Below are 11,529 nucleotides of genomic sequence, written 5' to 3'. Positions count from 1 at the left end.
ACAATACAGATACTTTACACATTTACCGCCGTTCCTACTACAAAGTACTCGGACTCGTTATGAGTACTTATGTATGTTCCTAACTGGAACATGTTAGGAGTACTCTGTAACGTATGATTTTAAATCCGTACGAGTAAATTTTGCACTCATACGGATTTAAAATCATATCCAGTACAATTTGCAGTCGGTTACTGAAAGTACCGGGTACACGGAGAAGCCACAAGAAATAGTAAAAACTAAGCTCACTTTTGTTGTTGCTGCGTGACGATGAAATATTTAGAGTTTTGAACTAAATTGAAATATATGTGCAGTGTTGTGTATTTCTTAAATTAAAATAGTTATAAAGTTTGAATTTATATATTTGATTATAATTGATTTAAAAGTTCCAACATAAATGTTATTTTTAGTCCAAAATAAACAAATAGGATATTCTGAAAAAAAAAAAAAAAAAAAAATATATGTATATACTTTTGGGGGTGGACAGTTCCCGTTCGTCCCCCCCCCCGCTCCACCGTTGGTGAGTCCCTGCTGGGTTGTAACACTAACAAATAAACTTTAGCCTTTTCAAAGGTTACGAAATAATAATATTCACCAAATACCGCACTGATAACTGGAAAATATCTATATTAGGCGTTCTTTTTACCATCGTTTGAGATAGTAATCCACGAAATGCTACTAAGTAAAAAACTGGAAAGTAAACTGGAAGAAAATTTGAAATTTGAAACGAGACAAATAGTTTAAATTACTTTTTCAGATGTTAGTCATCTGAAATATTATGCATCTATGTATAGGCTAATTGTTTCAATTTACTATTTATTCTGTATATAAATTACTTACTGACTTGTGTTGAAAGAGGTAATGTGTGTATTTTTGCAGATGACACATCTCTTATTACATCGCATCATCGTGTTTGAGCTCTGGAGATGTTTTAGCTGCTACCGTTTGTGAATCTAATAGTATCGTACATTGTTTCAATGATCATTGCTGTGTGTGAAATCTGATAAAACAATAACGCTTAATTGAGATGATTAAGTATTGGCCGCAGAGCCAGAGAAGTGTTAAAAAATCAAAATAGTTTTTATTGCAGCTACAATATTTACGTTGAACGGCAAATACCAATATGAGGTTATAACATTTCTAACATGCATATAACAATACACATTCATATATGTATATACATACAAATTTTACAGTCACGCCTCAATTTTCCATTCATCGCCAATGCAACCCACTTAGTACAGTGGAGTCGGGGCTTCTAATTGGGAGGTCTCCCAGTCAAACGCAAACAAATCACCTGCATTATAGAATGCTTTAGTTCTAACCATAACAACTTAACGGTTTTCTCTAGGTAAGAGTATTATAATTGCAGAAAATTGTATTACATTTGTAGGACTTTATATGGACAAAAATTTAAAATGTCTATTGTATCAATAATGTTTCAACTCGTTTGTCTTCGGGTGTATTTGTAATATGAAGATTGTTAACATTGGCTAACGTTCTTCTTTCTACTGTATTCTTCTTTCTGTATTATGATTTTTACCCATATGTTTCATGCGTAGTAATAATATTTATAGATCAGAAAGCTTCATACCAGTTTTATTTTTCTCATTAAAACGGCTACAAGACTCATAGCAGGAATTATAAATGTTCCATATTTCAAACTGCTCACTTTACATCAATTTTCGTTTTAGAATCCCGTACCTTAAGTGTCATTAGACAGTTGAAGAACTATATCGTGCAAAATTCTTGAAGTCGTTGAAAGAAAATATATAGTTTCGTATTAAAGATTTGTTAATTTTCCTATTAAACAGGTAAAACAAGATTTCCATGTAAAAAATAGAAATGTCTCTTCAGAAAAAAATGATTAAGGTATCGAAAGAAAAAATAATTGCCATCCTGGACATTTACTGGATACGGCGACGCTCAAATGATTTACGACACACTCAAGCTTTCAGCGCTCAAACGAACCGCAGGCACACACAGCCAGCGGCGAGATGAAATGTGGCGCTGATATTTTATTTAGTTAACGAATACGCGTCTCGGTGCAGGCTGAGGCACTTCGGTCGCATTAAGTCCTCCTTTATATCGAGAAATATGAGGGAGCGAGTGGTCGGCCGAAAATACTCGCGCGGCCGCTAGCGCCACCCGCCACTTAAGTAAATCTGAAAGTGTTGTGACTGGGTCTGCGTGTTTCTCAATGGATCCGTGTCGCTGTTTTTAAAACAGCTCGCGTACTAAGTGCTCCCGAGCGCCTTGAGTTATAGGCCCGAGCTTCTCCCATTTGTCATCGCAGATCGCACCTTCCCCGCGGTCTTCTCTCGCTTGCACATTTCATTGTTGGATCGGTTTCGTTATGTTGTTCTCCGAGGGTTGTCTTCCTTTGAAGAGATTAATGGTGCCGGAGTTCCCGTGTGGGGCGAAGTATTCTGTCAGATAATTAAGTATACTGAAATAGAGAGCGTAGTACATTTTAATTTATATGAACTGGGCCTATCAACTTTGTAATCGAATTTAAAGTCGATATGATGTTAATATATAGGTTACCTATTTAGCTGTTACCTTTGGAAGAATTGTGGAGTTGGACACACGTCTGTATTCTTTAACCGGCATTTGATCCAAATCTCAGAGTACGAAAAACGTGTTCTTAAAGAAGTCACCAATGCTTTGAATTTGGACGAGTTGAGATTATCTTAAGTTTGAAAGTGTTCATTGGTCAGACGTTAAGAGATTAGCTGTTTCCTGCAACTTCTCTCGTATTAGAGTACAACTGGGGGAAGGAGGTTATAAACAGCCCCTTTCAAACTACATCCTGAGGTCTGTGATTATCAGTGGACGAATTGATGGCTCCTGCTTCCCGTCTTGCCCAGTACCAAGGGCGAAAATTTTTCTTTCAGGGGTATGATGACAATTACCTTTTATACAAAAAGTATCCAAGCACTTTTAAGGTCAGTGATGACCTTAGACAAAAAATACGATGTCCACACTAGGTAGATAGGACACTGAAAGAAAGTCCCTCCAGAGATATTTCTATTCCATAACACAAAAATAATATCCCCCGTTAAAGACCACATTTGTAAACGCACTGTACAACATTTTCTAATTTTCAGCAGAGTACTTCAACTGAGCAGTGTAACATATTTCTGTTCAACTGTTGATCGCACCGGAATTCATAGTATTTGAAAAACATGTTGCGGAGGATGTTTATGTTAATTTTTATTTATTCATCCTCACATATAGTGCACTAAAAATACAAAAAATTTTCAAAAAATTGATTTTTAATGATGTTATATACGTTTCCCAGAATTTTAAAACGTTAACCAGTAACTTTCGAAAGAACTCGACAGACGAAATTTTCTGCATAATAAACTGTTGATGGACTATTCTCTACGAAAAGGCTGAGAAAGCATAATTTTATACTTTAGTTTTGGATTCAAATGTATGTATTCTGTAACTTTAATAATTTATTTAAGAGGCTAAATGTTATAAATGAAACGCGGTGTGTTTTTTATTCAACACTGAAGCCATGGATGCCGTCAAAGAGCGAGTATAGGTATACTTTGAAATAGACATCAACCATATGGTACACCCTTAAATTCTTTATATTTTTCAAATCAATTGTTTCACTAAAGTCGACAATCTATTAAGTTTATATAATTACTAGTACTTACCCGCGGTTTCGCCCGCAATATTTCTCTTCTACGTCCATGTGAATAGCTACAACGATTTCAGTAACACTTAAACTATTTTAGACCAACATAGAGGTACCCCAAAACCGAAGCCCTGCTCATAATTTGATGGATTTCTATGACTTTTATCAAAAATGTAGACACATATTTCACATATAGGCTATGATGTATTTATTTTTCAGTGTTCGTGGTTAAAAGAAAAAAGTAATAATAATAAACGAATCTTAAATTAACAATAAAACCAAATTTGCCATCAGCTTTTGTCGAATATTTGTAAGCCTCGACAAAGATATAGAATTGAAAAAGAAGGAATAGAGATTATCGTTTATTTATCCCGTCTGATTTCCTAGATTTTAAAATTAATTTATATACAATTTCGAAATTCCATAAATGTGCTAGATATGAGGAAGCCACATCATTTGTCGCGTAGTAGGCTTGGATGTGGTCAATGGAAATTGTCAACTCTATAGCTCATTTTATTATTAACAGATAGAACAACGTAAAATCATACTCAAGAGAAAGTTTTACATTTCTCGGCAAAAAAAGAAATTCTCGGCATACTGAATGATACTTGAACGATGCTCAGCCGAATTCCACGTTTGGACATACAACATCATAGAATGTATTCTTGTCTATGTAGAAATAAAGTTTCATGCAAAATTTCAAGCCTAAAGATGTAATCTTTCCTCAAATATCTTGCCACATGTTTCATTCACATTTTTGTTCATTTGATGGGGCTTATATCAGGGTTTATACAATAAATATCTACACACCAAGCCACCATAAAATGATGGTGGATGTGTTAGAATAATTAATTAGGCTAAACTTTTAAAACCGGCACGTAACTAGTTAAAATCTCCTATGTGTTTTTGTTTGACGTCTTTAAAATGAACGAAAACTATTTAATCTTCAGACCACATCGAAAATAGATCTCAAATGGTTGAATGAAGTAATGGACTCCTCTTCGCAAAGACAATATACAGGATAATGTTGTACGCGGTGCGTTATTCTTTAAAAACGTCGAAGAGCCCTCCACACTTGAGGACACAGGGAGCGCTTTTCTTGGCAAAGAAAACCGGGATGTTTACAGTGAGCCAGGGACGGGGACGACTGGGGGAGAAGAAAGGAGTTTAGAGAAGAGATTTAAATGGGGCAGGGGCGGTGGAGATTAACAGAGCACTTAGCGAGGGAGGCTACGGCTACGGCTACAATACGACACATGAAAAATGAGGCAACCCTCCCCTTGCCATGAATGTGTGCGTGTGCGTGTGTGTGTAGTGCGTGCCCGTGCCTACTGCACACTGCACTTCTCCTGGGATATCGGGCACAATCACGCCAGGATTTGGGCCTTATTGAGATTGAGACGGCAGCGGCAGACTGAACACCCCAAGTGACTAGACCTCCCGTGAACTTCTCGGATATCCCGGTGTCTTGGACTCGCATAGTTGAATTTAGTCTGTAATATCAGCTGTAATTTCGCATATTACAGCTTTTATATTAATATAAAATTGAAAACATATAAAGCATTTTACACATTTTACGTGTTTTAAGCATTCAAATCATTGTAGAACCTAATGTTATCATTGCAGGAAAAGATTGTTTGGCATCATTGGCGAATGTTTTTTTAGCTATTTTAAAATGAGTGAACGATGGGCAGATTGAAATGTTTGTACTTATTCTGATGTTGATTTGGAATTCTAACTATGCCAATCACAAAACCTTTAAGGCCGTTCTTCTTTGTAGGCTTTGTCTCGTGGTTTAAAGCTCAACAACTCGGCAATACTCAGTTATTGAGTTATTGAATGTTTCTCTATCTCTTATTGAGAAACATTCAATTATAATCTCGTCATTATCTACATATCTGCCACGCCCTTTCTGGCAATAAGGGCACTTTAACCTTTGCGTATGGTTTAAGTGTAAACCTTTCTCCGTGGATACAATACGTTTATGGGTCTACCTTTATAGGTTATTGTTCTATTATGATAACAATAATCAAGTGTGAACAGAGATAGTCATAGATTTACCGGCAACTCCAAAATTTATTGCAGTACACTCCTATGCTCATAGTCTTAGTTCATTGTTATGTGACCATATCTTGAGACTTAAACAACTCATGATAAATTTCTCCAGTATCAATTTGCAGTACTGCAGTTATTTTTCATCAACTCTATCGGAATCTGGGTCTAATATTTAGACTTAAGTAATAAATTTATAATAATGAAAATTACAACTTCGCCAGAAGTATACAAGAAATTAAAAAATAACAGAACGAAGTTTCTTATTTAAAACAGTTTTTTATTTTATTTTTCGTGCACTATAAAGGAAAACATATTAGGTACCCAAACAGGATACATTGATACAGGTTAAGGACGACGCAATGGCCAAGTACTTAAAGTAAACGAGTTCCTGTGCCAAGTAATATGCAGGCCGCGAAAGTGGCCAAGTAATCGAGATAAGATACACAGTCACTGAGGATGGCTTCATCCCAAAACTCAATGTCAATTCAGTGTGTGTGTGTGTGTGTGTGTGTGTGTGTGTGTGTGTGTGTGTGTGTGTGTGTGTGTGTGTGTGTGTGTGTGTGTGTGTGTGTGTGTGTGTGTGTGTGTGTGTGTGTGTGTGTGTGTGTGTGTGTGTGTGTGTGTCATCTTCTCATCGTGTACAATGAGTTGGCGCGGATTTGGTTGCCTCAGAGCACGAACTATGTCTTTTTGAGGTTATGTCTCAAATCTAGACTGTTGAGGGACATCAGACCAGAGTTGAAGCACTGTTTCAATTATCACAGCTGATCCACGTGAGGGCCCAAATGAATTGAAAGGTTGTTGGTGTTGTGTGTAGTTAGACCTATCCCATTTGGTCCAATATACTTTAGCACGTCCCATTTAGCAACTACGCACGATGACTGCAGTGTGCATTTGCGTGTGCTCCAGCATCCTTTGCGCGTCTAATCTATCTATATATATAAAAATGAATGTTTGTATGTTTGTCCTTTATGGAATCGTGAACTATTGGACCGATCATGATGAAAATTTGTACGTATATGTATTTTTCCACGGAGAAGGTTTATAAGCTATGCCCATCCCTTTCCCGATTCAGGATTCCGCCCCACTGGTTACAGAAATACCCATAAGAAATGCATTGCAGCAAACATATGTTAACGTCTTTTCAAATTTTTAATCAGCTGTTCTTTGTAAACATATATTACACTTATAGTTTTAAAGCATAGAGTAAGCTTAAGAGAAACGACAAATTTTGTTTAAACTGTTTTTGCAATCACTGTTAAACATAGACTTTACTATCCAGATAATACAATTCAAATTTGACGTAAAAATCCACCTTTAACTGCAATATTTATTTAATATAAACCATGCTCATGCTTGATCAGAAGAGTAATGCAGATATCATAATTACTATCTTACGTTGGCTACAAATATAAAGAATGTTATAAAATCAACCTTAGTTGTTTTTTTTGACAGAAGTATGGTTCTCAAAACTCCGTGTGTACATATTCTCTCGATCGAGACAACAAAGCAAGCTCAATCGTGGCATCGGAGATATAACTAATTTAATCTAAAATTTATTATAGTAAAAAAAAAAATTTACTAAGTAATATAAGGACTTCGGTTCTTAAGATTTGCGTGCGAAGCCGTGGGTAACAGCTAGATAGAGGCAGGAATATGGTACATACCTTCATAATACGCCCAAGAGGCTCACGATGGAACGACTATCAATTATCTCAGCAATGTTTAGAATGTGATAGAAAAAGAATAAGTGAATATAGTGTACTGTTTTCAACGGGAAATAGCGTGCGAAGCCGCGGGCAACTTTTGCAAAAAATTATTGAAATGCGCAGCAAAGCGCGCCGGGCCCGCTAGTAAATTAATAAAAATGCTTTTATTTTTAAGCGTTTCCTCAGTTCATTTACTGTTTTCAGAATAAATGAAGTCATCAGTGGCCTTAACTGAATACGAAATAATAATTCAAATACGATTAAAATTTCTGAATTAAACTATAGGATACATAAATAAACAGCAATATATTTGATCACAATTCAAAATTCGTAAAACGAAAACCTTATGAAATCTTATAAACTAACAGCTCTACTGTGTTAGTTGTTTTCAACAATTCAACAATTGAAAATTGCATTAGTTTTTATTTGAATGAGCTAAACTGTATTCTTTGGGGGCGTGGAAGTATTTTTATAACTTAGGGCCAAAGCTCCTCCTTCCGACTTACGTCCTCAAGTCTGATTACGAAAATTGAACGGAGAGCTACGGCTGACGCTACGTTGTGAGACCTTCTCTCGGAACAACGGTCGCTCGCTCATGTACTGTATTTCCTTGTGTGATAGGACTTTGTGAACCATGCAAGGAAGTGAGCAGCCTGCAAATGGATTCCACTGGCAACAACTTGATAGCACTCGTTAGGGGGATACGTGATCGAATCGTCTCAAATTACAAATGAAACGTATAACAGAGTTTTGAAGTTTCTGAATACAATCCATAACACCCCACGAGATGTCATTACAGTGATAAGTGTATCAAATAATAGAAAAGACAATCGACTGTATGAGCTTAAGCTTAGCGAATTCCGGCAACAGACTTCTAAATCTTGTGCAGACCTCTCATGCTGCCGAGAACACATTGAATAGCATAAGTGATCAGAGAATGTAAGGTCGTTATTAACCAAGATGCTGAACACTTTGACTTAACCACACACTGCCAAGAAGGTGCCATTAAGAGAGATCCCCACATACCTGTCCATCAATGCTTGTACTAGCTTGTGTGGCATGACGTGATCAGAGAATGTAAGGTCGTTGTCAAGCAAGATGTTGAGCACTTTGACAACCACACACTGCCAAGAAAGTGCCATTAAGAGCGATCCTCACATCTCTGTCCGTCAATGCTTGTACTATATTGTGTGGTATGACGTGATCAGAGAATGTAAGGTCGTTATTAAGCAAGATGCAGAGCACTTTGATTAACCACACACCGCCAAGAAAGTGCCATTAAGCGCGATCCTCACATCTCTGTCCGTCAATGCTTGTACTAGATTGTGTGGTATGACGTGATCAGAGAATGTAAGGTCGTTGTCAAGCAAGATGTTGAGCACTTTGACAACCACACACTGCCAAGAAAGTGCCATTAAGCGCGATCCCCATATCCCTGTCCATCAATTCTTGTACTAGATTGTGTGGCATGACGTGATCAGAGAATGTAAGGTCGTTATCAAGCAAGATGTTGAGCACTTTGACAACCACACACTGCCAAGAAAGTGCCATTACGAGCGATCCTCACATCTCTGTCCGTCAATGATTGTACTACATTGTGTGGTATGACGTGATCAGAGAATGTAAGGTCGTTATTAAGCAAGATGCAGAGCACTTTGATTAACCACACACCGCCAAGAAAGTGCCATTAAGAGCGATCCTCACATCTCTGTCCGTCAATGCTTGTACTAGATTGTGTGGTATGACGTGATCAGAGAATGTAAGGTCGTTATTAAGCAAGATGCAGAGCACTTTGATTAACCACACACTGCCAAGAAAGTGCCATTAAGAGCGATCCTCACATCTCTGTCCGTCAATGCTTGTACTAGATTGTGTGGTATGACGTGATCAGAGAATGTAAGGTCGTTGTCAAGCAAGATGTTGAGCACTTTGACAACCACACACTGCCAAGAAAGTGCCATTAAGCGCGATCCCCATATCCCTGTCCATCAATTCTTGTACTAGATTGTGTGGCATGACGTGATCAGAGAATGTAAGGTCGTTATTAAGCAAGATGCAGAGCACTTTGACAACCACACACTGCCAAGAAAGTGCCATTAAGCGCGATCCCCATATCCCTGTCCATCAATTCTTGTACTAGATTGTGTGGCATGACGTGATCAGAGAATGTAAGGTCGTTATCAAGCAAGATGTTGACCACACACTGCCAAGAAGGTGCCATTAAACGCTATCCCCACATCCCTGTCCATCATTGATTGTACTACATTGTGTGGTATGACGTGATCAGAGAATGTAAGTTCGTTATTAAGCAAGATGCTGAGCATCCACCTTTTGCCATATCGTTTATATATGTAAAAAACCACGGACGCTTATGTTAAAGAAAGACTGAGCTGCCTGCTAACGGATAGATAGGATCCATTGTTAGATTTATAGGTGAAGAATTATTGATAGTTGATTTTAAAAATTTGCAAACATAATGCTGAGAGTAACAATGAAGTCCGAAAGTGAATGACGAATATATATACTCGTATATGTCCATCATACAAAAGGAAAATCACCATTTTTGACGGAAAGTTACATGAAGATTTAGGTTTAAAACATGAACAAAAAACTTAAGAGTTTAATTGTTTTCAGTGGGTTCAAAACCTTTTTTCCAACGTTCACCAAGTAAAAATATCGAATTGTGCTCTTAGTTTTATCATAATTTAAATGTTTTTTTTAACATTCTCCTACTCACTAGCCACGGTACTGGTAATGTTCTTGTTGTATTCAGAACGAGATAAAAGTTACGTCACTGTGTAATTATTTATGAATAAACTCATTATTTAATTAGGTTTTACACAATAAGATCTAAATCACTCACACAAATCGTTGCCCAAACAACATTCAATAATGTAAACACACATCGTTGGAGCCAAACTTATAATTTCACTGTGAAAGATCATGAAAACGTATATTGGTACAGGAAAAGTTTTTAGGCACAACATCAATATTCCGATTTGTATTGCACCTTGATCTAATCATGGTGTTTTTAATAGGAAACTGAATCATATACTTTACAATTCAGATCTTGCACCCAGTGATTTCCACTGTTTTCGCTACTAAGCGTTTCTTGGTTGTATACGGTTCATGAACTCAAGGATTGGGCTTCTTCAGAGGGAGCAGATTTCTCTGGCATCGGTAATCTATTCAGATACCTGTTTACTGGTATGATAATGTATTAAAATTTATTTTTTACTCCTGAATAGTACATACTGTTTTGTAACATATAACGATGACAAAGGTCCGAAAACAGTTGGTTTTTCAAATCATCTGTGATCAACTTTAAACTATAGGACATTTCGATGCTTATTCAAGATGATCAAGAAATGAATGGTCCGATGAAATTTGCTATAAGTGTGCAGACAGATAGATATAAAGACTACATATCTAGTATAAACTAATCAAAATAAGACTTCTGATCTATCAACTTGATTGTTCTAATTGTTGTATGTTAAATGTGTGGAACAGTGCAGATAGAGGTATCCTAGCATACCACTAGTATATTATGACCAAGATTGTGTGAGAGCGGTGTGACGCGGGGGGGGGGGGAGGGAGCTTGGCTGGGCCGCCTAGCGTCTCGCTGAGGACAGTATCAGTTATTAATGACACTACAGAGCGGTCCATTATAGCACAATGGTGTAATGTATGATCTCGCCGTGAGAACCCGCCGGTGATCTCCACCTTCAGTTGGACAGGGTACAGTGTGTTCCTAACATGTTGTTTCTAACATCTAGGAAAAATACAGTTTTCATAAATTATTTACTCTACAAAAAGATAAACAAAAACTATTAGATTCTTAAATATTCAAATATTTGATTTGCGGGGTATACTGACCAATTCTATTCTATAACATACCTTATTGATATATATGTATATACTGTGTAAGTATAAATCATTACTTAAGCATTACTTAAAATATTGTATGTAAAAACTTGCGATAATTCAAGATCCGTAGCTTTCTCCCTATTAATTTTGCAATGAAAATCAAATAAAAGTTAAACGATAAAAATGAATAAGGTGAAAATAATGTTACTTCTGGTTAATACTCCATATTATAGTACAATTATTCTAATT

The sequence above is a fragment of the Homalodisca vitripennis genome, chromosome 2, assembly GCF_021130785.1.
Source record: "Homalodisca vitripennis isolate AUS2020 chromosome 2, UT_GWSS_2.1, whole genome shotgun sequence".
NCBI lineage: Eukaryota > Metazoa > Arthropoda > Insecta > Hemiptera > Cicadellidae > Homalodisca > Homalodisca vitripennis.
This window is presented reverse-complemented; position numbering follows the sequence as displayed.